Genomic DNA, 25170 nt, shown 5'->3' with positions numbered 1-25170 from the left:
ACATGTCTCTATCGTGTTCTGATGCCCATAAACATCAGAATCAAAGAACACTTATCATCTACAACCAAATCAGATCGGAAATCTGCTATATCCGACCACATCATCAAATGTCCCAATCACAGCATAATTTGGGACAGTGTAGAGATATTATCCACAAGGACTTCACCCAAAGAAAACTGGCAGAAGCAGTTCAAATCAGGAGACACAAGCCCTCAATCAACAGAGATCAGGGATATCTCATCCCAACTGCATACAATGAACTCATAAAAATAACAGATTAAAGCTCACCAGCCACCATTACTAATTACCCTATCAGCCATGTATACTTTGTCACAGCTACAGCCACTATTGGCTTCCTCTTATTGTCTCATCATACTACCACCCATTGTTGTTGTTAATCCCCCACCTTTGATTCATACCTACGTGTTGTTATTACTTTATCCCTGTCCATGTATATAAGTCTGTTCTGTGATGTATTACTCCACTCTTGCTTGACAACGGTATAAGGATCCATACCGAAACGTCGCATCATATGCAATAAAGAAGTTGTTATCCATAAAGAATCTTACCCTCTTAGAATCATTCTTTTCGTCGTGAAGTGTAATGATGCAGACGACATACACTAGGGCGTGCGTGCGAATTATGATTCATATCGGCAAACTATGAAATGTCTACATATTATATTCCTGTTATACATTCGCAGATCGCTTCTTTCAAAATGCATACAAGTATGATTATAAAGTAATTAGGATTCTGAGACCAAGTATAAAGACGTATGTTGACAAGGGTCTACATACTGGTGAGTGAACGTTACAAACCAAGTAAATTTAGCAAGTGAAGAAATTTATCGCGCAGTATTTTTACTTCGACACCGCCCTCGTTAAGGTTGTGTTACAGGTTGTGTCATGCAAACTCCTTCTGGTAATGATTCAAATACATATTTATGTAGTTTTGATTTTCTAACTTGATGAAAACAAACCATAATCTCATTAATTCAAATGGATTTGACTTCACGATTTTCAAAAATGGCGGCGCCCTGTCTTAGGATGAAAGCTATTATAACATAACAATTTCACTCTAGGAAGTGAGGTGGAGGTCAAATTGATATTGCTTGCAATATAAATGTCACTTCGACCCCCACCTTGCTTCCTTGGAAGAAGTCCTTATACTAAATGTTGTGTCATGCAAAATCCATAATCTCAATAATTCTAACGGACTTTAGCTCGTGACTTCACGATTTTCAAAAATGGCGGCGCCCTGTCTGAGGATGAATGCTATTTGTTTTCACCTTACAAAATCAAAATTGCTTTTCACCGGTAGTAAAATATGTATTTTATTGATGGACATTAGGATTTTACATGACATTGCTTATAACATAACAATTTCACTCTTGGAAGCGGTCAATGTAAGAGGTCAATATAATATTACTTACGATAATATTGTCACTTCGACCACAACCTCGTTTCCGAGGAAGAAAGCGTTATATCCATGCAAAATCCTTTTGGTCAGCAATGTGTAGTAAGCAGTCTTGATTTTATAAACTCGATGAAACTTGAACTCCATTTTCTCTCCTGGAAGCGTGGTAGGGGACGAACCATCCGATTTAGTATATACCACCACTACAAAAATGACTTGGTTTCCAGAAACCTGGAAACCATCCGTAATGTGGGTAATTGCGGAATCCAGTTGGTTTCCATTCCCTGAAACTCACTAACTGAGTTTCCAACTAGATTCCATTTTGGAAATGTGATTTTGGTATTCCTGTAAATGGAAACCAAAATGAAACTAAGTTCGGGGCTTTCTTGTTGGTTTCCATACCTGGAATCTGCAACTCTCAGATCTCACTAAATGGAAACCAACATAAAAGTAGAAAATGTAGTTTCATGTTGGTTTCCATTGCTGTTTTGAACTAAGTAACATAAAATGTGTAATTGTTTACCATCCTGACATCCAGTTGGTATCCATTCAGTAAAACTGGGTGACCTAGTTTCCAAATAGAATCCATAATGGATACTCTAAGCTCCGGTGGTGGAAACTGACATGAAGCTATGGTCATGTGTTGGTTTCCATTCCTGACTTAGCTTTCACGAGGTGTTATAATTCAATCTGAATGTGCCTGGGGAAGGAATAGTAGATTCGTATCATTGCTTAGATGAACAAGACAACAAAAGTAAATTGTTGACGCATCATTCTTTGGATATCACAATATTAAATGTGGCTTCAAACTGATGATACAAGAACACAAACTATACACTTTTTTTCCTTCACATTCTTGTTTATTCGTAATGTAATGAAGCATAATATTCCAACTACCATGCACACAACACAAACTTCACAATAACCGTACTAAACATGCAAATGGTGAAAGGAGGTGAAAGGACGAATGGCTATAAATGGCCTTTGCCCAGCTATGTGCGCGAGGCACACTTAGTTCTGTTTCTCTAGATTGGGATGAATGGGGCAAGTCCAGGTTTCTGTTGTCTGCTTTGTCAAATTGAGAATCATACGCTTTCTTTATCTGAAAAGAAATAATAAAACAGTGATATCTATATACAAGAATAAAAGGTGAGTTGACTCTGCATAGAAACATTGCTCAAACTTTTATTATATATTACTTATAACTTATTGGATCATTGAGTTGTGTACGGACTTGTATTCCTTTCATATTGTATTGTATAAAAATAAATAAAATTAAAGCCACTTTAGCAATAGCAATAGTTCAGATATATATTAATAATTAAAAGGTAAATGATGCAATATATATAAAACAGGCTATAGACTGCCAACTCCTTGGAATGTGAAAGAGTATAAGCATTTAGGAAGATTAGTATAAGTCATTAAAACAATTGTCAGTTCGGTACTTACATGATGCTATTTATGCAGAATATACGTGAATTATACAATAAACTGAGGCAGTGCGTAAAGTTTTGCGTTAAAAGCATTTATAGTTGGCATACTTTGACACTGAGTTCAAATACTTGACAACTAATCAGTGTCAGGTCATTAGTGTGTCGGGGTTCGTGTGTCGGCTTCATTGGGGCAGTCCCCACTTAACAGGCTCCTATTATCAAAATAAGCTAAGCTGTAAAAACAATAGAACTTACCTGAGTTAGGTGTTGACAGACAAAACCGGAAGTAATGAACCGGTAATCCATGGGCACGCGAACTCGTGACATTTTATAAAAGCAACAGTTTTATGTACTGAAGTGGTGGTTTTCAGTCTTTGTCTTAAATCACATCCAAATTGGGTCAGAGAAGGATTTCGTGCCTGCCAATCGAAAAAGGATCAGGTATTTCTTTTTACCCACAATGCCCCTACGCACGGTTGCCGCCATTTTGTCACTTGATCCCAAGTTGTTTTGAGACGACTATTTTGAAAGCAGTTCTCACCCGGTATGTCCAGTAACGACGACAAGGAAGTCAACACAGTGCAGTCTTCCTACGTTTGCCCGTGTTATCTGATTCAAGAGACTGGCAATGAGATTTACAATAGAAGCTTTGGAGATTCGGATACATGAAAAATTGAGAACAGCAGCAGTCGTCGATCGCAGCGGGAGAAAAGGAACATTCCACGATCTGGTCAGGTACAGTGTTATTTTCTTGAAATAAGCAATAGCACATGTTATTCGTAATGGTTAACGTAAATAAGTAACTACTACAATACATATGAAATTTTAGACTTGATGGACCTCGGTAAACAAAGGCGTGTCGAATTCTTAGCAAGAGAAATGTATGGCTTCCTTCACTCAGCACTCGGTTAATTCAAAAACTCAATATTACTGTGATTTGGATCAGCTCACACACGATTAAAATGGTTCAATGTGTTAATGAATGAAAAATCATCTTTGCAAGAAAAAAATAAATCACAAATATCTCTAGCATATTATTGCTTATGTGCTTGTTACGACTCAAAATAACTTCAAACGTATTTATAAATGCGAATATTTATTTAAGAAATCCTTTTCATATTGCTTTTGATATTTGCACCTTTGAAAACAATGTAGTTGGGGATAGTGTGTCATTTTGCATTTGTAGGTTAGGGATTCTCTGACCAGATTTGGTGCATTGTTTGAGCATGTTGAGTGAAATTTCAAAATTGAAATTTCACAATGTTTTGAAACTAATATTGAATATTTTTATATTATTGATTTATGAGATAATTTAGATTTGCCATCTGTTGTAAGTAGTGTTATGCTTATCATATCAAGATTTAACGAACTCTGAATGAAGAAATGTGGATTGTGTTAGTCCCACAGAAAAGGTTACGAAGAGTTTTTGATAAAAAGAATATATGGGTATACAATGATGGATTGCCAACCCAAAATAGTATATGAATTTGCTGACCTGGATTCTTTTCATCTAGCATATTCTACACTTTGCAAATTCATATTTATTGTTATTCGACACTTTATTGTTATCAAGAGTGCAATATGACAAGTTCCTGACTTTTTTTAATGATGCATTTCTACGTTTCCAGCATAATGGAGGGCAGTGTTGGAAAAACTGAAGAAGGCAGTCAGGACCAACTCATTTTGACATACAAAAGGTATGTATAACCTGAACCGTCCAGTACATAATGTACATACAACATAACCAAATAATGTAAATCTTAGGAATCAGTAAGAATGCATGGCGCATGTCACTATTCTTGTAACCTCCAACTGGAAACATGTTTCACTTATAGTTATGCATCATGCACATGTCTCCTTTCAGAAGCTTTTTGATGGGTTTGGATGAACAAGATGGATCACTTAAGAAGGTGTGGGGAAAGCGGAGGCCCACGGCTTGTACGCAAAGAAAGGCAAAAAGTTCAGAGTAAGTAAACGTATTCTAGTCATTTTACATCTTGCAGAGATTAAACATTTTAAGGAAACCTTTACAATATCAAGTTAATTTGGATTCTTTCTATGTACATTAAAGGAATTTCAAAATGAACACTGTTTAAAAAGTGCAATTTATCCTTTGAAAAATACAGCTTAAAAAGTTTTAAATATTTTGCAGCACATTATGCTGCAGCGTTTGCTTGTGACCCCATATTCATAGCTTGTCTGGATGAATGACTCCACGTTATTGGTTAAGAAAACATGTCTTTTCACAATAACGGATAAATCGTAGTTCTATACTCATAATGTGCATTGTAAGTAACATTCAGAAAATAAATTATGGCTTTCAAAGGCGGATATCTTCATGTCTCTGCACTCTATCATATATCAATAAGCTGTTCTGCGATTGAAACTTTTGATGTCAAATGCTCAGTTTATACTTTTTGATCTCTTCGCTTATCGGACATGGGGTTCAGTGTATTTCACCTCAAGCAATGTTTGACCGTTTTCTTTTCTCTAGCCATGGATATCGTAGACAAATGCTTGTTTGTACTGATAGTTTGTTTTCTAAATTTCAGAAGCTGGAAAGGAGGAAGGCTGTGAAACGATTGACTGGCCGGAGGAGAAGAAGCACACAATTATTCCTCTCTTGGGGAAATAGCTAACATTTTTCAAACTGGGAAGCCAAGTGATATGGGCTGGTCTACAGTGTGTTTAAGAAAAATATTCTGTATTCACTGCTAATTATTCCCTTGCTTTTATTTCATTTACTAACTTGAATAGTCCCCATATTATTTGTTTACAAACATATTGTTGAATATAAATAAACTTTTAATGAATTTATGTTTTATTCTGTTGTTTGTCATCCTGAAGCCTTTTACCATTATGCAATTGTATAAAATACCTGATTTGCTACATGTGAGACATGAAACAACATCTTTTCCGGAGGACCGGGTAAAGGGCCGACACGAGCAAGTTTCAGTTCATGGAAACTAGGTATTAAACTAGGTTGGAAACTGCAACACGGAAACCAGGTTGAAACCTACAATAAACTCATACATGGAAACCAGGTTGAAACCTGCAATAAACTCATACCTGGAAACCAGGTTGAAACCTACAATAAACTCATACATGGAAACCAGGTTGAAACCTGCAATAAACTCATACCTGGAAACCAGGTTGAAACCTACAATAAACTCATACATGGAAACCAGGTTGAAACCTACAATATACTCATACATGGAAACCAACTGGATCCCGCTTGGAGTAGTGGGTAATGAAACGAACTGGAAACCATCCTGAAATGGTGCAGTTTCAGTTGCATGGAAACCACAATGAAACTATAGGAAACTCCCTGGAAACCAACTGGAAATGTTGGTTTCCATGACGTTTCCACTCGGTTTCAGTGTTCCGGAAACCAGCTTATTTTTGCTGTGCACAGGCTTCCACAACGCTCACTTCGCACACACTAACAACAAATTTAAGCACAAACTACGGGGTCCGGTGGAAATCTGTGCACAGTGAAACCATCACCCGACCACAAGGAACAATTGACGGCAACACAACAATTCGGCATGTCTTTGGTGACTTCGAGAAATCAGCAAAATGACGAGCTTCCTACACATTTTCTATACATTTAACTGAAAATCGTTCCTACTATGACGTCACTGTAGGGCTCTGGCGACAGAGTTACGTAACCTGTCCGCGGTTTCGTTTGCGGGCGAGAGAGAAGCAGACGGCTTTCTAGCAACTTTTGAGCGCTTGGTATTAATTGACCACAAGGTTTTTTTAAAAAAAAATATGGTGTTCCGTTTATGACTAACCAGAAGTCTTTCATATGCAGTGATAAAAAGAGTACCAAAAATTGAATTTAGTTGTTCTTTAATGCCACTTTCTTTTGCATATTCACAGATGACTTCGTAAGGTTCATCAGCACGGACATAAACTCAGCATATGTTTCTATTTAGGGATACTCACGAGAAACGTTTTCTTCAGTTAATGAAAGTTACATTTCTTCTGTCTGTTGATTGGTTTAAACACCGTAGAACCAATATAAACTGTTTGGGACTACTTGTGGAAACTCAATCAGGAATGGCAGAGAACTTAAGGTTTAATTGCTAGTGTTAAGAGGGACTGGCAGTTTTATATGTGCCAGGGGTTTCTACATCAGGTACTGATTATCTCGCTAGTACTGTTTCGTACAATCACAACAATCACAGAGAACGCTGGGACAATCAAATAGGTGGCGTAGGAGTGGTAACTAGTATTTCCGGCATTGTCGATGTTCACGACTTTGTCCATTCCGCTCATATTGTCCGAAAACTCTCGCCAATTGTATTTTTCAGCAGTTTGTTCAGGAAGTAATATAATGTTAATACAATCACCATTATTATTACGCTGAATTTGGTTCCAAAGGATTTGAACAAATAACATGTGTTTTCTTATACAAAGATTAAATGTGGGTGGTGCTTGATAAATGCACACCTGTCTATGTTCAAAGTTATCCATGGGGATAGCTAAAGGTAGTTTTATTCATATCATTTATCTATTCTGATGAGTGACAGTCTAACCTTATCGTGAATATCGGATTTCCTTTTAAATAATTTAAACCTAACAAGCCATGATGTAAAAGATAACAAAACCTGATAAAACGTGGTAGACCGCCCAGCTACATGAACAAAGAAATCTGCACCCTCCGCCAGTCAAGATGAAGTTTGTTTGGGTGGCTGTCGTCGTCCCTGCCATGCCTTTGCTCGTGGCCGTCTTTACTGACGTTGGTCCTTCAGCCAGCATGAATTGCTCAACACCGTTTCAGATCATCAGCAGAGAATAGGACAAATCTTGCCTCGCTACTTCAACAAACAATGCTGTGCCTCCGCCTGTCAAGATAACTGTCGTCATCTCCACAATACCTTTTGGTCGGGGCCATCTTTACTGAAGTTGGTCCTCCAGCCAGCGTCAGTTGCTAATAGTCTGAGGGCTAAGCAATACGTAAATCCTTCAAGCCTTGTCAGGCTGTGCAATCGTGAGTACCAGTTTTATTGTTAGAAGAACTTTATACTTGAGTGATTTAGTGAGCAAGTGAAGGTGTTTGTAAATTTCCGTTCGCTATCCAAAAGAAATATCACAGCACAGGGCGCCAGAGATGCGCTTCACACATATGCCTATGAGGAAATCGAACCTGTTTAGTCCGTATGACAAGTGAAAGAATCTAACAACATGTCCATTTCAAAGACAAGTTTTTAGCATGCGATTTTGCCAGTAACCCACTTAGTTGACACCCCTATACTACACGGTTTACTGTTGCGAGGAGCCATTGTCTTCTGAGTTTTATTGGCGAAGAAATTCGCTGTGGGTGTCCAAGTCAGAGTCAAAAAGTGCGGTCCGTGGATGTCAGTAGGCGTTGGTATCAGTGTTGGTATCTCGGTCTTGTCAAACTATGTAGGCGGAGATATAGATGAGAGTGGCCAGAGATAATGTTATTACGATTATATTATTATCAAACTTGATATTGTAGCCTTGCGTACAAGTATGGGTTAAAGTACTGTTGCGTTATCTTCTAAAAGACGTTGATATAGATAGGATAGTTCTGTGTTTAAAATGTTTATCGCTTAGAGTGCAAGTGAAAGGATTTAATTGGTGTCTCATTTTTAAAGCCATTTACAAGTCCCATCCACCCATGCCTAATTGGATCATAGGTCGCACTCTAGGGTTGAATGGAACGGGTAACGGATGACACACTACCTTAACTGGGCCCCAACGAACACGGATCCTTAGCCGATGGTATCTTTTAGTCATAGTAATCTGTTGGGATATCTAAGCTGCTGTTTTGTGTTTCATTGTGTTGTGTTAGAGTCAGTAGTCTACGGGTAAAATCTAAATAGCGTTGTAAGTCACATGTACTCACGCATCAGAGAACATCCTGATTGTTAATATTCGTATTTCATGCCGCACTTCACAGTGGTTGAGCCCCACTAGAATAAAACAAACAAGCGCTAAAATTATTATGATCGCCATAGTCGCCAAGCTAAGATGTTTGCAATTCTCATGCAGTGGGAGATGAATTTCGTTATCTGTTCAAGTGAGATGCTTTGTTACAGTATAGACAAAAATATTCAACACGTCACAATTTAATTCTGGACTCACAATAGTCCAGAAACTCTCCGCACTGTGGCCGCTCTCTCACAAGAGATTTGGCAAAAATAAACATGCAGCTATTATGAATATGTGCTAAGGATGAAAAATTAAATTTTTTTTTTTCGAAAACTGAAAATTTAAACTCGCTCGCCCATGGGCACGCCCATGGGCTCTTGTCATTTTAGATTAAGAAAGAATGTTCTCCTTACCTATAGTAGGTGTCAGACACGGTTTTGTCGGTTGGTAACGGCACACACCGACTTGTCGTCCATTCGGGCTTTTTGCTTGGTTATGAGCATTCCTTCAAATACTCATCAGGTACGAATTCAGTATCCCTGTGGAAAGTCGTCAAATCTTGCTGTGTACATTAATGTAATATTTAAGTCTACAAAGATATCTTAACGTTTGGCTCTTTTTCGCTCTTTATCTGCCATCTTTTCAATATATAATATTTCTTTGTATTCTCATGTACCACCGTTGGTGGTGTTTTGAGTAATAAAATAAAAATTGTAAGGTGCAAGCAGAACTTACAATTGGTTTGAACCAATTGTCAGGCCTTAAAGTCGACAGTTTTGAAGGAGGTCAGGGTCGACTTATTTCAGACTGGAGATTCTCAGTGACAAGGGTAGATGGGATGGCAAATGTGGCACTACCTCCCCGAGTTTGAGCAAAACAGTCGTAATGGAGGACACTGGATTCGAATAAATACTATCATATCCACAGGAACCATATCACAACCAGTATTAAAATGAACTACATGACAGAAGCTGGGTGAGTAGATGGAGGGATACTTACACTTTAAACGAACACAGTTCATTGGTCAAATACATTCCGTTGGGACATAACCAAATTTAGCTCCGTAAGAAACAGTATATAACTGTTATAAATACTCTATGATACATGGAGGTCTTTTACTGCATAATCTGTACTCTGAGCACTGTGCCAGACAATGTGCAGTTCTCAGACCCTTATTCCCTTCCTCACATCATGTTTAAGTCCCATAAATGTGAAGGAATGCTCATAACCAAGCAAAAAGCCCAAATGGACGACAAGTCGGTGTGTGCCGTTACCAACCGACAAAACCGTGTCTGACACCTACTTTAGGTAAGGAGAACATTCTTTCTTAATCTAAAATGACAAGAGCGTTAACAAATGCATAAATATATGTTTATATTTTGAGATATGCCTGAATACAAATATATTTATATGAATAGGTTACATACGAACTTAAATATTTTTGTTTACACTGTCAGCAACGAGACGTATTTTACCTTAAATAGTAAATTCTACTTAAACGTACTTTATTCACAAAAGTGTCAAAGGATAAGGCAAATAAAATCATTTATCACAAATTGTGAGGCCCCTCTTTACAATCAATACAGTTAGGTATAACAATGCACAATAGGGATCAGTAGCTTCACATTAGGATAGTTGCAGGAAAGTCTTAAATACGTTTTTGATCACATGTATTTACGCCTTGTGTAGTCTCCAAAAATCTATTAATAGATTCCATGACAATAATTTTAGTTTCAAATATTTAATTCAGGTTCACTAATGTTGTTGCCTGATGGTCTTGTACATGTCACGACTGCGATAACAGCCTTTCCGTACAGACCTCTGAGGCCTCCCCTCCAGCCTTTTGGAGAATCTACATTCAAGAATTACCACAAACTCTTCCTTGCTGGGCATTTTATTTCCTTGAGTTTTGCATGATAACAACACAGGAGTCTTTATCGAAACGTCGCATGTTATATCAAAGAACTTGCATATCCATAAAAATATCATCATTCTTCATCACGTTAACCAAATGCCATTATCAAATACCACATTTACCCATTACGACATATTGACAATAAACATATACCTCACAAATCGCAAGAAAGCGACTATATTTTACGAAGTAACTTCTTAATGTAATGCATTTCAAACATGCACTATTATCAAAGTGAACAGTTTGGTTAATGTGTTTGATCTTCTTATATCTATGCATGCAGGTTCCGGTTCCTAGTACCGATGGTAAGACAGTAACTATTAGAATTACACAGCGGTACTCAGACGTTGAAAGAACATTTGGCGTTCTAAAATCAAGATTGAGATGCGAAATACGTGTGAAAAAAATAATTCAAATTTCTAATCCGGCCGACAATGATTTCTCAAATCTAGATTTCAAGCAGTTTTAGAAACGGAACAGATCTAGGCTAGTTCTAAGACAGTTCTTGGAGACACACTGAAGACTGTTCTTGGAGATATAATGAAAACAACTACAAGTAAAGAGTGAGTGAGTTCAGTTTAAAACCACACGCAGCAATATTCCAGAGGCTTTCTGTAGATAATCGAGTCTGGACCGGACAATCCAGTGATCAACACAGTATTAGCGCAACTGGAAACAGATGACATGTGTCAACCAAATCAGCGAGTCTGACCACTCGATACCGCTACGAGAAGCATAAGATCACTTTCCATACACAGACAAGTTCTATTAATCACGCCTGTATCTGCTGACTCATGGACCAGCAAAAATATTCTTTTGCTATGGGTAATACTATCAAATTATTTTAAAATACATTTAACTAGCGTGAGTTTGTTCGATGTGTGCCCTACATCGTCTCATACCGCCAATTCATTGGTACTGCCCCTAAAATAGAGAAGTGGCAATTGTTTGATGACGAAAGGGTTTTTTTTTAGTTTCTGAAAAGGTATCTGCTTTTGTGAAAAGAACCTCGATACAGCTCTATAGAAATACAATCACGCTGTGAAATGTTATGCAGACTTATTGTTTCTGTTCCAATTGTTCATCACTGGATGGGCTGGTTCAGAACAGATTAGCTGACAAGTACCAGCACCTTAAACAATCACTAGTTGCATGGATATCTATATAAATATCCTATGATAATAAATATCATTTAATAATCTGTATTGTATATACGGTGCATTTAAAATTGTAAAATGTAAAATTCCCTCAAGCCTCGGTTTCCTAACCTGTAAATATAAGCTGGTTGTTTTATCACCTCCACCCTTGAAGAGTTTGATTTTGGCTAATAACCAGCGTATTGTGCGTATCTCGATACTGAAGTCACGACACGATACATATCGCGATGCATAACATTACCATTGTTACCATGATCGGATATTGTCTGGTGTTGAAACCATAGTTCTGGTAGAGATTTATAGTCATGAGCACTTGTCTACGCATTTTTGATAAATGACATGATTCACGTGAGACATCGAGATTTTAGTCTCAGGAAAGAATAGGGTTTCTCCGAGACTAGTTCCAACCCTCATCACGGGTATGTCATGCTGCCAAACGGACCGAAGCAGATAACTCAATTCGAGTCTTCCCTTGGGACAGATTCTTGTCGCTGGGACGCTGGGGGTAGTCTAGTGGTTAAAGCTTTTGCTCGTGACGCCGAAGACTCGGGTCGATTCCCCGCAATCGTAGAATTTGTGAAGCCAATATTTGTCCTCCCTAACTATACCCAGTCAGTCTCGATGTAACGCAACTTAACAATGGTATGTTCTGAAATTTTAAACAATGTATATAACTGTTTGACAAAGGACATACTACATGAATAAGCATATGCTGACACGAAAGAATAAACTGTGGCATACGCCGCAAGCAGTAAAAGAGGAAAGGTCATATCTGTTTATTTATTGCAGCTAATAAAACCTAATGTGCCATAGTATCCAAGATAAAACGTTTCCATAAATTTGCCAGTTACCTTTACGTGGCGCATTTCCCCACCCTACCTTCAAAATGAAGTACCTCTGGGTGGTTGTCGTGTCCGCATTCTCTGTGGCTGGAGCCATCTTCACTGAACCGCCGCTAATGGCCAACATGAATTGCACAACACCGTTTCAGATCATCAGTAGGAACCCGGACAATCTTGCCATGTACATCCGCTGTCGTTTCTACATTCCTCGTCAAGAAACGTGTCCTCGATATCAGGTCTTAAGTCTGCGAGCTAAGCGATGTGTTTTTCCTTCAGCCGGAGTCAAGCTGTGTGATCGTGAGTACCATTATCTAGTTGTATTCTTGGGAAAGTGAATCAGATTTCAGTAAGTGTAGCACTGAAGACCGGGTTCGGTTCCCCACATGGGGAATTCTCTTGAGGTACCAGACACTCAAGTGATTTATATGTATTTTTGGACCCCAAGAATCTCTGCTGACAGCGGAAGCCATTGTATGTATCTTAAACAGGAGTTTGTGCGTAACAATGAAACACCTTTTTTTCTTAATACTTTCACTCTGATGACGTTGAAATAGGGCGGTTTGGTAGTTCGATTCCCCACATGGGTACAATGTGTGAAGCCCATTTCTGGTGTCCCCCGCCGTGATGTTGCTGGAATATTGATAAAATCGGGGTTAAACCATGCTCACTCACTCACTCACTCACTCGACGTTGAAATTGTCGTGAAAATATGTCATATGTACCTGTGTTCTATTTTACAGCTAAATTCAAGTTTAACCCACCAAAGCCTAACTCGGTCATAGGACGCCTGGCAAGGGCGTACTAGTGAAGTGAATGACTATCAGGCCTACCTCCACCACCAACAGAAAACCATGATATATTGCATACTGCCCAGACACCTGTGATTATCTTCAGCTGCTACCCTGTATTGTGTTGATATAAAATTGTTTTACAAACCTTAGTCCATTTTAAGAGTCTGCTTTGCGGCTTTTTTCACGAGTGTGAAAAGTCAATTTGTCGGATTCATTGACGTGGATCGTTGCGTGTGCGATCAGCCGTAATGTTCCCGCTAAATGGCGACGATCTGTAAATAATGAAGCCTGGACCAGACAATCCAGTGATCAAACAACATGAGCATCAATCTACGCAGTTGGGGATTGCACTTATCCCGTTATTCGTCAACCACCAACTCGGATCTTCACGCTCTCTAGAACTTTGGGGCAGCAGCGTCGCACTGTCGACTTTGCTTTGCAAACATATATATTTAAACAGGGGTCTTGATTAATAACTTTAAGTCTGAACAACGGAAAATACTAGATAATACATGCACAATGGATGCTGGGGTTGTTCTCGGGGTTGAACGACCAGAAAACGTTCACCATGGGACTTACTGGGCGTCGTCGCTTGTCCTACAGTTGTTCACGACAGCCCCACACCATCGGGTTAGAGTGAGTGAGTGAGTGCAGCTTTTTGCCACTTTTAGCAATATTTCAGCAATATCACGACAAGGACACCCAAAACAAATGCTACCCATATGGAAAGTCGGACCCTGGTCTTCCGCGTGAAGAGCGAACGCTTTAACTCTGGGATGTAACCCAGCCAGCGCCTTCGGATTAAAATTTGGATCAAATTGTCACGTTAGTTGACTTGGTTGATAATTGTGGCTGTGTCATAGACTAGTGATTAAAGCGTTTGCTCGAGAATCGTTTGATCGAATCCCACTTCTGCACTTTCCCGCCTCGATATTGATGGAATGTTGCTGAAAGCGGCTTAAAACCATGATCATTCGCTAGTGATGTCATATCTTTGTCTCCGGGAAGCATTGTTCGTCGATCATTTCTCCAATGGATGGTGAAAATATTCATAGCTAAGGTTTTGCTGATTGTGGTGTTGTGGTGACTGTGTTGTGAATGGGTGATTTAACTACACGTTTACGTCACAAACGCAATATTTCAGCAATATTTCCGACCAGAAAACGAATCTGAATACTAAACGTAGTATGAAGAAGAATCCCGCCATGGAAGACAGTGTATAAACTAGAATATCACACAGATACAACTAAAAGTCATTTGATATCAGTTAAACGAAAATTTTATTCACCAAAAAGACGATGTAAAATGGACTAGTAATCGCCAACAGCTGAAGGTAGGCCACCATACTAGGCAGTCTAAATAAACTTAAACCCAGTGTTTTTCCTTACACTCCTACGCTCTAACAAAACCTAGTAGGAGGTCGCGTAAGGCAACCTTTGAGCAACCTATCACCGTCCAATCAATTGCAAGATGGCTAAACGGATTTAACCAATAAGACAATGACTACTGTTTAGGGTTTGGTAGGACTTACAAAATACGCCGGTCACTGACAATGGCCTCTAAACAAACGAAAATCCGCATATAATACTGATATTTGACCTGCAGTATTTGATCCGCATATAACACTCAGTCTGATATTTGACCTTTTCGGTTTCTGTTGACATGGTTATCATTAACTAATATTTCCGCTGACGCTTTGGATATTGCCAAAAATGCTATTTTCAGCGACTGTTTATCCAATGGTGTGGCGCATCACCTGGAAGCGATCATAGGGAAAATAGCATTCGGAATCGTTCGGGTAAAAATCTTTGCGTGGGTAAAAGTTCAAAGCTGTGCTCTGACTGATCCACCTCTAAGGTTACCTAACGCGACCTCCTACTAGGTTTTGTTCGACCCAGTGTAGGAGCGTAACGAATACCACTGGGACTAACTTTACTTACGACCTTAATTCCTCAGTGCAGAGTTTCGTCCCTTTTTCCACGGGGACGTACCTCTGCACAGAGTAAAACTGAGGTTATCGTTTCTGAACATTGATTGACCCTGTTATGTGTTTTGTTTTGTTGGTTGTTTATCGTTCATTAAGTTTACTGCAGTATTCTCAGTCTGTTAATAACTGAGTCTGGACGAGACAATCCAGTGATAACCAGCATGAACATCTATCTACGTACAGTCCGTTTGAATCAAAAGCAAAGCAGTGAATTTCAGAATTTAAGCCACAAATTACAAAACGTTGTTGAACAAACTATCATTAAATCATTGACATAGTTCAATATTTGTTACGAGGGGGATTGCAGCGAAGGGGACATCCAGGTTTGCCAGAAAGGATGGAGACTCCACAGCACAGATTAAAGCCCTCTTACCGGCCCGACCTCGTAAAGCAGGTCGTAGACCACCTCGTATTTTTTTACCCCGTTCCACAAAGACCTCGTACATTTACAGTGTGTCGTAAACAGCCACAAATGCTTTAGGAGGTCGCAAACACTACTAGTACAAAGATGATTACTATGATTATTTGATTTAAAAATAACATGCTAACGATCACTGATATCAGTTCTTCATGTTATCTCCAATGATAAATCTGAAATGCAGCCGATGAACCTAGAACCGGTTGGGCTGCTTTCGAAACTATACTCACGCGAGTATATGCGCTTTCCGTCATATTGGATAGTGTTTACAAAATCTCGTTTCGCGAAGGCCGGAATTAGCCTCCTATTAAATCACGAATATTCCACAGTCATCTGCGACAAATGCATCACTGAATTACCGACACATGTTAACATGATATTACATCTGGTTTTTGCCACCAATACCAACAGAGACAAAATACAACGAAACATACTGGGGGTGAAGACAAAGACAGGGCTAATTTGAAACGTAAACAAACAAAAATTCCGATTTTACAGTGTAGCACTTTATAAACAAATTCCGACATCCAACCGGCTCTCAATTTCCTTGAATGGCTCAATACCTGTATGCATAGAAAGAGAAGCATAGCAGGAAATTAAAAACAGATACAATTCAAAGATTTGATACTTCATAAGTAATTGTCAAAATTTTCCTGCAGCGTGACGCCATAACAGAAACAAAATTACGCAGAACAACGGTAATTATCAGTGTTTCTGGCATCTTCTCTTGCTTACAGTGAAAACGATGAAAACATATAACAACACACTGATAGTTAGAGTCACGCTGATTACTTACATATCACATTTATGCATAAACGATCCCATAAATGAGGAAAGTGTCCTCACAAAATCCTGTGTACCCTTGTCAGCGAAGCCGCCATTTCGTAAGAAATCGGTCATTGGTTGTGATGTCATACGTCAACATTGTTGTACATATTAGGCCATTTCTTGGAGGTGAAGGTCGGATGGACAAGACTAAACAAAAAAGTTTCCGAAAACACTTTCAGTACTATGAAGTATGTTTAGCGTATGGTCCAGATATGTTTTCATGAAACCAGTATCTACCTTTAGCCTTGTTCAATATCACAAATATGTGGATATAGGTTTTACGGTTTTATTCTTTGTAAGTTTTTAATTGATTGAAACAGTTGACACGTTTAGTGTAACGGACCACGGTTAAACCTTTACACAAGACTAGTGTTATTAGATCAAACGTAGACGTAACGGCAACATGGTTAATGGACAGCGATTAATTCAAACCTTATACTTAAACTGCTAATATTAATGGAACTGATTTATACATTTTATCTTGTAATTTTCAATGGAATTTAGTGAGAGAATAAAATTATTACGATAAGATAATCTGCGCTATCAATTAAAAACATGGCATTTGCACTGTTATTGAACCTGTGTTTCTATTTTGAAATACTTCGGGAATAACATCATACGCAGGTGCCTCTTTGGTCTCGCTGTATGCGTTGCTATGCAACAAAGTACATCTTAAACGATGTATGACATGGATGTAGGACCCCGTGGTACGACATGGATACGACGTCTTTGTGAAACGATCGTAAAGGAGGTCGGAAGAGGGTCGTAAACAAGGGCGTATGGGCTACGACCTCCTGAATTTAGGAGGCTTTTGTGAAACGCAGCCCTGGTTGTCCCTTCCTCTGCTCTCCATGAAATAGGTGTTCAGACTCATGAATTTGCTACCACTACTGTGTCAGATACTGCACATATACCATGAGGTCATGAGGCCCAAGACTGAATACAGGCCACTTCCATTTTCGTCTGTATACTCCAGAGTCGTCACTCTGATTAAACGTATTTCCGTGCACAATGTTCATAATTGAAACACGTTGTCTCCACCTATAACTATAGGGTCCTACTATAGTACCTACAGCGGTGTGGTAATTACTCTAGAAACTTGATCAAAGAAACATACATTGGAATTTTCTTTGGGAATATATCATCAGTAGTTTGTTTAGAAGTGCTGAAAATAATTCAACACACGTCTAAACAAATATCGCTTATTTCTGAAAAAGGTTTTCTCCATATTTGGTCATGTTACCTAAGAGCTAGTCTGCAGTAGCTTGAATTAATTTTGAAGATTACAAAGTATAGCACCGTTACCAAACTACAGTTCATCAGGTTAATGGCAACATGAAAGTGGAAGTAAAAACGTAACGTGTTACAGTTTTACTATTTTATTACAAGGTAATACAACAAACAAAACATTCAGTAGCAGCAGAAGATATCACAGTTCTTGCGGAGTACGAATAGCATCAGATGGGGGTGATCCTCTCTTGTGCTGGGGCCATGTTGCCCTTACCACTTGGCGCCCCCTATGGCAGAAATCGGCCTGGCAGAATGGGGCTGTATGGGGCTGTAAAAAGAATTTTGCAGAATTTTGTTTTTGTTTCTAATTTTGTCGCTTTTCACTTCATCAAAAGTGTAACGCAAAGATCAACATTGCAAGAACGTATTTAAGGGTTTACCTGATTCCTATCAGATACAACCTGTATGGTGAGTTAGGTTTCGTCAGTTGCAGCAACATTCAAGTAACCATGACGACAGGGGACACTAGAAATGCTGGAAACCAATCGTTTCCGTTGATAATTTATGGCTAGGGATGATTATTTTTATTGAAAAGCTTGTAGAATGTGAATGCCACCCTAAAATGTATGCACAAAGTAAGTGATCCCCATTTGCACATCCTTTACAAAATCAACTACCAACCAGCCACACGCACGCACACGCACGCACGCGTGCGCACACCTTCCCTCAATATTCAAGCACATTTTCTTAATTCTTTCATAGTTTCATGTACAAAATTGCAGATCCCTCTACCTCCTCAGAAGAAAAAGGGCGAAAATCCTCCATCCTACAATCACCACCTCCCCTGACCCCCTGCCTAGCCATGAATTATGAACGGTCCCCTATCAAATGTATTCAATCATAAAATGCCATTTCATTATGTACACAACATGTGAATCAAGATTTGTGAAACTCAGTTTCTTTAAGAACACACAGAGTTCTAAGAGGACCGGAAGCAGCCTTCGTGTATGAACCTATGTTGTAGTCCTCCTGTTGTGTCTGTATTTCTTTCATCACAAGGGATAGAGAGTGAATTATCTTCACCTTGTATTATACATTAACCACTGGTGTAATCGGTAGTTGGTTTACTTCGATGTACTTCATTTAAACCTCCTTGGGTGTCCCATTGCTAGAACAAGAATATACCGAGTAATCTTAGGTCTATAGTCAGTATAAGGTATTAGAAGTTTTGTCACAGATTTGTTGAGTGTTGCTGATGCAGCAAAGTCGGTGTTACTCGTGATTCCAACATGGCTGGGTAACTAACGAAAAAGGCACTATACTGTCCAGTAATACGATCATTCTACATTCCAAAACTATCAGTTACAACTGGATGTCTAGACGAAACGTTTCTAAATATGAACTGCTTTTTAGACTGGTTATTTAATTTACAATTTTGAATTTTTCCAAATTGTGAACTAAAAAGATTTAACTATGCATGGCCTTTTCCTTCCCTTCCTGTTTGCAGTCATGGGTGAACCATGTTTTTCGAATGTGTGGACCTGTCGTGGTGACATTAGTCACCAGGTAGCAGTTAGTTGGTAAGCATTAAGTGAGACAGTGTCTGGCTTTCGCCGCTTTCATCAACATTCCGGCAATATGAGGAACACCAGATATGGGCTTCACGTGGGTGTCCATGTGAGGAATTGAACGGGTCTTGGACGTGACGAAAGCCCTATAGCATCATGGTGAGAAGTTTGTAAATTCAAAAGGTTCAGGGTTTAAGTGTGGTACAACCTAATGTTCCTTTGTAACGCCAGTTAGCTTCCCTCATGAAGATTCTGTCCTCGTGGTCTGACCACTGATATTTATTCAGCAGGTTTGAGTCTGCAGCATGAATAGGTTCCTGTGCCAAGATGGACATGTCAATCCTGTAATTGAAGCCATGGGATAACATGTGTTTATGAATCATAGTTAAACAGCGGGGATACCAGGTGTTCGGGAAAAGGGAACTTTCGGCTAACCTTATGGGTAAAGTATTGCCACGTTGCAATTTGTTCCATAAAATTTGTGGATATCAACGAATTTCAGAATGTATACTCCCAAATTTTTTGTTGCATACAACTTGTGGGAAGCGAAGAACAATTGATTGCATAGCAATGATACACGCGCATACTCACGGCCGTGTCGCGAGACTTTATTGCAACGGCTACATCTATTCCATTTAACGTGTTGTACGCCACAAATTGCACCGTGGGAAAGCGCCGTGCTTAAAGTGTTCGCTCGTGACGCTCAAGGCCATGGTTTGATTCCCCTTACTGGGACAATGTGTGAAGCCTATTTCTGGTGTTCACCGTCGTGATGTTGCCAGAACATTACTAAAAGCGGCGTTAAACCATACTCACTATGTGCGAAAAGGTGCGGTACCCTGCCCCACCGGTTAGTACTCGTCAAAACATTTACAAAGGTCTGACGACTGTTCACCTGAAAAATATTGTGAAAGCAGCGTGTAAGGTACGACACACTGTCACAACATGGAGATATCAATAGCAAGTGGAACAAGTTTATGGATAACATTGAAGATCATCCTGTTACCCTATCACTCTGAATTCTGAATTTGGGTCAAGTTCGCCAAACAAATGATTCCAGTGATTCTTATGTTGTTGATATCCGTTGTTTCAAAACAAGATAGTATTTAGAGAAAGATGAGTGATCTCCCTGACATTATTAAGAATCCATGTAACAATTTTCTATTGTTTGTCTTTTCTCACCACAGTAAGTGCACCTAGATCTTTCATCCTTGGGATTACATCATGACATTCAGACATTTCAAGGAATAATCAATGGCTGTTTCTATGCTTTTGTTTTCTTTGAGCAGTGGCTGGGAGGAGAATAGCGACTTTTAGTAGGTGAGATCGTGGTCAAATGTAACATGGGGCATTTGTAACAAGGGCGAATACTCTAAAGGTTTTAGTTTAGCACAGTGTAGGTGAATAGATATATTTCCCCTTGCTTTCCTGTGGTACAAGTTCAGTCGTTTGTTCAGCTGCTCACTCATGGCGAGATACAGTAGAGGAAACAGTCGTTTTTCACATCGATAAGTAAATGTTTCACAAAACGGAATAATACCTTCTTAGTGCAATAATTCCTGCCATGCACGAAATTAACCTTTCAAGTGTAAAACTGAGATACTACGACACATCTTGAAGTAGAAATACTTGAGAATCCCACTGCAGTTAGCATGTGACGTGGCATGCAATATGGCAACAACCATGGGGGGCAATTGTAACACTGTAACAATTGCCTCTATGCAGCTTGATGATGCAAATTAGGATGAAACTTATATAATAGTTATTCACTAGTTTCAACACAGTAGAACATTTTCAGTGTTGTGTACAGTAGTTTTAGCCCTCGGGTTAAAGTTGGTTAAAAAAAGATATATATCAATTTAAATTCAAATAACGGGGAGGATTATGATGAATTATTTTCAGCTCAGGAGCTCTATAGCACTCTTGGGCAAGCTCATGGTATTTTGTTGACTTTCCAAATCACGTTGCTTTTGCTTTCGTCAGCACTCAGACACATCTGTGGCCCGACTCCTTATTTCCTATAGTGATTATAGGCCTGTAATGACCTATTACATCCGTCGTCTGGTACAGAATTAGTGTGATACCCAGGTAGATGTAAATAATTTACATGTATCTACATTAATTAGCATTAACCCTCGGTTACATCTTGGCTTCAGTTCAGCTCAACCTGATGAGGGGGCTAGGATAAACCCCGAAACGTCGTAAAATAAATTCAAGAAGTTGCTATCCATAAAATTTGTCCTGTAAGTTTTGTTTCGACCGAAATTGGTCTTTTCGGGAGCAGAACTTTACATCCGTTCAATATTTCTTTACCAGACTTGGCACATACATAGATCTGGTGGTGAACTGCTTTCTTTTGGTGTTTTTGGATTTCAGAATAAGACATTTGTATGCGTTTCCATGGATATATTGCTATTTTTGTCTATGACACGTGCAACGTACATCAGTGAAAATGATGTAATAACGATGATAATAATGATGTTCCGCAGAGCTCGGACGAAGTGTGAGTAAAGTTTGTTTATATAAAATGTATCCTACAACTGCATAACTGCCCTATGTCAAGTCTCAATAATGGCGGAAATACTCCCGAGGTAACTAACATTAGACTCTCTCACCGTCTGGCCCAAACCAGATATTCATGCACACGAGTACTATTGAAAATGAAACGTTACAATAATTTTTGCCTCTGACTATGAATCCAAGGGAGTATTATGTTGCATCTGATCTACCCATTCATGATAAAAGATAATCTTGAGTTCATAGCTACACAAATCAGCACCATCTATGAGAATATCCAAGAGTTGGTATCGTATAGATTCACAAGGATAGAACCACATAAAAACCCAACAATACTCACGCTTGCACAGTCTGACAGCTGCTGATGGGTTCACGCATCTCTTGGTACGGAGACTTAAGACCTGATACCGGGGACATACTTCTCGACGGGGAATGTAGAAGCGGCAGCGGACGTACGAGGCAAGATTGTTAGTGTCTCTTTCCAGGATCTGAAACGGCGTAGAACAATTGAATCGTGCCATGTCACCTTCATTGAAGACGGCCCCGACCATAGATATGGCGGAGAGTAAAACAACCACGCTCAAACCCTTCATGGTGAAAAGGAGAGAATGAAGCTGTTTTCTGGTAGCATAGATATTTATATTTTCAGCTGTAACTAGTTATCTTGTGTTCATGCTTTCTTAGGTTTGGTGTATTTGGGGGATTTTTTTGTACCCCGAGGTCATATATTCCTATTTGTACACACCGCTGTACCACTCTAGAGAAACGCCTCACCCATGGATTTCAGATAGCGTCATTTTTTTATTTATGCTCTTTCTAAACAAAGCAATGAAAAAGAACATAATTGGTTCCAGGCAGAGACTAAATGTTCCAGACAGGGAATAAATGTTCAAGACAGGGAATATATGTTTCAAGACGTACGTACATCGCAGATCTTTGTCAAATGTAACCAAAATGACAACTGCTGTCTGTGAAACAGAGGGGCTAATGTCTTCCGTGTAACAAGATTAACTGTGTTTTGCAGGCTATTTTAACTAGCTATCATGCAACGCTAAACCAGTAGCACTGGTGTTTTTTTTTTAAAAAAAGTCAGTAAAACCAGCAACTGAAGGCTGAATATCTGAATACCAAAATCAGATAATGATGAGATTCAACTATCTGTATTTAATTAAGTGGTATAAAGCACAGAAACTGAAAAGTGATGTAATTTGGGTCATCTAGGAGGAAAGATTTGATGCAAAGTCTAAATCAGTAATCCGACTGACAAGCATAGATCTACACCGGAAGCCACGAGGACAGTCCGTATGTAACATCCCACCCACTAACTCCTGTGAGGTTCAAACCGACACTGTACACTTAGAAAACCAAACCAAGAGCAAATAAGTAAGTTGATAAAATTGCTTTCCTTAAGATGATTTATAAGGTAAGATGGTTCCAGACGTTGTGGAATGAATCTTAAAAGCCTCTATCAACCGTTGCTGACCTTTAGGTCGGAAGTGACAGTGTTGTGTCGCTATGTTAATGTCTGTTCATTAAAGATGACCCCGATTACAGAGATGCCGACGGCTAGAGACTTTATGATATTCGACAACATCTCTTTGCAGGTAGCTGGCGTATTTCTAATTTATGCAAAGTCTCGCGATCTTAATGTAATGTATATCTCTGCCACTAGGCTCTGAACTAATATACCATGAATGTGTTATGATCCAATACATTATATACATAATTTGATAAACCCCAAGGTTATACACCATGTGCCCTCCCATGAAATAGTGAGTGAGTGGTTGAGTGAGTGAAGTTTCAGAGTGATTTGGGCAGTGTTTGAGCTGATATTATCTGCTCTTGCTATTTGTAATTACAAAACTTTAAAGCGCTGAGTATGGATTTGAACTTTTATCTTGACCTTAGGCTATGTAATTTCATTAGTGGGAGTAAGTTAGAGTTACCTCCCCTTTGTTTTGCTTCCGGTGGACGTTGTAAGCTAAGGGATGATTCTAGTGTAGTAAGACTTGTGCTAGAAATATCCAGAACTGTATAATCGGTATATAAGGGGTTGTTGACGGGATGTATTGAGGGACTACTTTGGATTTATGCTCATCTGTCTGCTAACACCGACATTTCAAGACCATCCCAAGACTCCACGTCTATACCGAACTGACAACAAACTTTAGTCAGTACTTCTTGAGGAATCACGACCATAGACATTTAGATAATATGTCATATTTGTGACCCGACAGTTTAAAGGGAACTGTCAGTAATTTCTAACCCATAACAATAATTGACGGCTCACCCAGAATAGAATTCATTTTACATCTGAGACCTTTTGTGAAACATATATTCAGATTTCTGTATTTTTGTAAACGAGTTATTTGTGAAACCAGCCAAATGTTGTTTAAACTGGAGGAGTTGCCCAGGTTTCCTACCCCTGAGGCAGTCAAATTGCAAATTTCAGCGCATATCCAAGCTCAGGCCAAACTTGCTATGTTCATTTTGAAAGTTGTGCTAAATCACCATATTGATGAGTAAGTTTTGAACAGTAAATTTTGGTTAGAGAAGACTATCATTACAATCGGGAAATGGAAAAGAAACAGTTGAGGTTCAGTTGGAACCAACAGGCTCGAAAAAGAAATAGTAAAGAAGCGAGCTGAAAATTTTGCAAAAGTTGAAAGAAGTAGCATTTAGAAAGCATATTACATTTGAAATTTGAAAAAAAGACAAAGGAAATTGAACTGGACAGACTAAGAAATCCAATCCTTCTCAGACTTGTACCCCCTTTCCATGTAAAGAACTAGATACGATATGATATCTTGCGCCATTTGTGTCAAGATTGTTTTAGTTGAGAGTTAGAAAAGGCTTTCAGTCGACTAGTAGAAATAACAATAAAGAACTCGCAGGTGTCATGAGTGGTGACTGATAGACCAATCACCCATGATTATGTTTAGATGAAGTTTTAATCGACTGCATGCGATGGTAGTCGGGGGTCGTCTCAAAATCATATGAAAAAAATCTTTAATCCTCTCAATGACACAAGCACGTGGTGGGATGTAGCAAATGCCATGTGCAGAAATGTCAAGGTGACACAGCAGTCAATATCCTGTGTGACAGCCATTAGCATTAATGGATGCTTGGCATCTGTGGTTTCATCAAATAGATCAGAATCT

General features: G+C 39.0%; 1 long non-coding RNA gene across 1 annotated transcript; it reads left to right on the top strand.

Annotated features, from left to right (window-relative positions):
• Nucleotides 1–3519: 3519 nt before the first annotated feature.
• LOC137297411 (uncharacterized) lies at nucleotides 3520–5445 on the top strand. The gene is made up of 4 exons (XR_010957689.1): nucleotides 3520–3584; nucleotides 4478–4546; nucleotides 4714–4815; nucleotides 5402–5445. It is a non-coding gene; the product is annotated as an uncharacterized lncRNA (long non-coding RNA).
• Nucleotides 5446–25170: the final 19725 nt, after the last annotated feature.

The sequence above is a fragment of the Haliotis asinina genome, chromosome 9 (genome assembly GCF_037392515.1).
Source record: "Haliotis asinina isolate JCU_RB_2024 chromosome 9, JCU_Hal_asi_v2, whole genome shotgun sequence".
NCBI classification, from domain to species: Eukaryota; Metazoa; Mollusca; class Gastropoda; order Lepetellida; family Haliotidae; genus Haliotis; species Haliotis asinina.
The sequence above is the reverse complement of the archived record's forward strand: the minus strand, read 5'-3'. Positions and strand labels throughout refer to the sequence as shown.